This window comes from Humulus lupulus, chromosome 4 (assembly GCF_963169125.1).
Source record: "Humulus lupulus chromosome 4, drHumLupu1.1, whole genome shotgun sequence".
In the NCBI taxonomy this organism is placed as follows: Eukaryota; Viridiplantae; Streptophyta; class Magnoliopsida; order Rosales; family Cannabaceae; genus Humulus; species Humulus lupulus.
In genome coordinates, this window is record NC_084796.1 from 184,846,422 (window position 1) to 184,848,658 (window position 2,237).

General features: G+C 31.6%; 1 long non-coding RNA gene across 1 annotated transcript; it reads right to left on the minus strand.

The window, feature by feature from the left end:
* Positions 1-868: 868 nt before the first annotated feature.
* Positions 869-1,896, minus strand: LOC133829321 (uncharacterized). The gene is made up of 4 exons (XR_009891685.1): positions 1,792-1,896; positions 1,638-1,698; positions 1,302-1,400; positions 869-1,201 (listed from the first exon to the last, which is right to left on the minus strand). It is a non-coding gene; the product is annotated as an uncharacterized LOC133829321 (long non-coding RNA).
* Between the last annotated feature and the right edge of the window lie 341 nt (positions 1,897-2,237).

The window sequence follows — 2,237 nt, forward strand, 5'->3', positions numbered from 1 at the left end:
TTGAGAATAATTTTCAAATAATGAATGGTAAGCATAAATAAATATACATATATAATTAACGAATTGTAAATTAAAGGAGAAACTATATAATGAGAAGTAAAATCATGTTACTTTCAAGGAGAAACTATACATGACCCTGGAAAGAAAAGAAAATCAGCCAGAGCTACTTCCAATACAAAATAGCAAATCAAACTCATAGACACGCTTCAACCATTATCAAATATAACCATTATAAATAAGTAAGCAATCCAATTCACCAACATCCATTACATTATTCATTATGTATAGTAAGTACGCATATGACACCATTAATATGTTTACCAAAAAAGCTCTAGTATGCTTTAAAATAAATTCTACAAGCAAATAATATAATATCAAGATCCTTAACAGAAACTAGAAGGCAACACAGAGACAGATGAAGTGAACCAGCAACAAATTTTTAGCAGTCCATATAATATATTCAAGAATTTCATTCTCTGCATTTCACGAAATCACCACAAGCATTTAAAGCATTGGCTCCCAAGAAGCTTCTCATACACCTGAAGCAAATACCCATTTAAACTCAAACCAGTAATCAAGAATCAAGCATACAAAACAGAGAGCTTGTGCTAGTAACAAGAAAATAAAACGCAGCCAATTTATACAGAAAGAAAGCACTTTAAAAAAAAAATCGAAATGTCCTCCATAAGAAATCAAAAAACATTTTACAAGTCCTCTAAAGCAAACCATAGAGACATACCTACTAGCACGAACATAGATGACATACATTTTAAAAGAAATCATAAACAAAATCAAAATTTGGGGTGTAGGCAACACAGGGAAGATCACTATTCTAATAGTGAGAAATATATAGAAGAAATGGCTTACCTCACCAAGGTGATGCAAAATACCATAAAGTCCACCAAATATTGTACAGAATACAGAATACCATATCTATGTGTCCATGAAATATACTTGTAAAGTAGAAATAAAATAATGTGTCAAGCATTTATGCTAGACCAGGTTGATCTATAAACTAAGCTTCTAACTTCTTCCCTAATTCTTTGTTCAAGATATTTTACAATGTTCGTCATTAATAAATTTAAACTAAGATGGGCTTCCATAACTAGTGCAGATATTATCAAGAAGTGAGTGTGACAAACAACACTCACAACTACTATAGGAGCCCATACTGCCATTATTGCACCAACGTTATTCTGTACTGCAAGAGAAGCAATTTTTTTGGGGGTTAGATTTAGTAGCTGTACCAGGTTTCTGATAAATTTTTTTGGAAAAACTATATACAAAGGAACAGAGAAAACCTTTTGGGAAAAGCTCATGCCAGTCATAAATTTTCACACCAATTTTCATGATCTGCTTTGTTGGTCCTATGAGAGGCTTTATCTGCATTATTCCACTGGCTGCAGTTAACAGTAAGTATGCTTTCATGTTTATATTTAACTAGCATAAGAATCAGAAATATTACAATGAACAGAAATGCTAAGAATTAATTAGCTCTGATTTTATGTCGAAAGTTGAGAATTAGATAGTACAATTTCCACTAAAGAAAGATATTTATGGCAATCTAAAATGAAAGATTTATTAGTAAATTATCTAATAAATAGTCATGTATTATGTAGTTCCACATGACGGCTTACCTCAAACCAGTAGTTGAAAGAAAATCTGCACAATAGTACTAGTATCCAGAACAATGTGTACCTACAAAATACACAAATTATAACACATTAGGGGGAAATGATAAGAATAGAGACAACTCAATAGCTAATTTAGAAGGGAGAAATGGGAAATTACTTCAGCACAGAGACATGGCTTTCTTGCATCCCACGTCCCACATACAATCTAGGCTATGTGATAAAAACAAATATTTTATGGAATATACACAAAGCTTAAAACCAGAAGTTGATCAGACAAAGAAAGTAATTTGAATATGGGTACAATTACATGACCAGTTTTAGCTGGCCAAATATGTGGCATACTGCATAATCAAATTTTGAGTTAATCTTTGGATATTTAATAAAAAAGATTTTAATTATGTTTTATAGAAAGATCTTACCATAACCCTTGTCACCCTCCAACTCTATCAGTTTTGAATGCCTCTAGTTTCTCCAACGAAAGCCATCACCACCTGCATTCAAACAATTTAATTTAAGCTAGAAAAATTCAGAAATAATCATATTAAAGAAAGCATAGCAAAATCTTCCATAGATCAAGCAATAAGACTTTCCCAGTGAAATGAA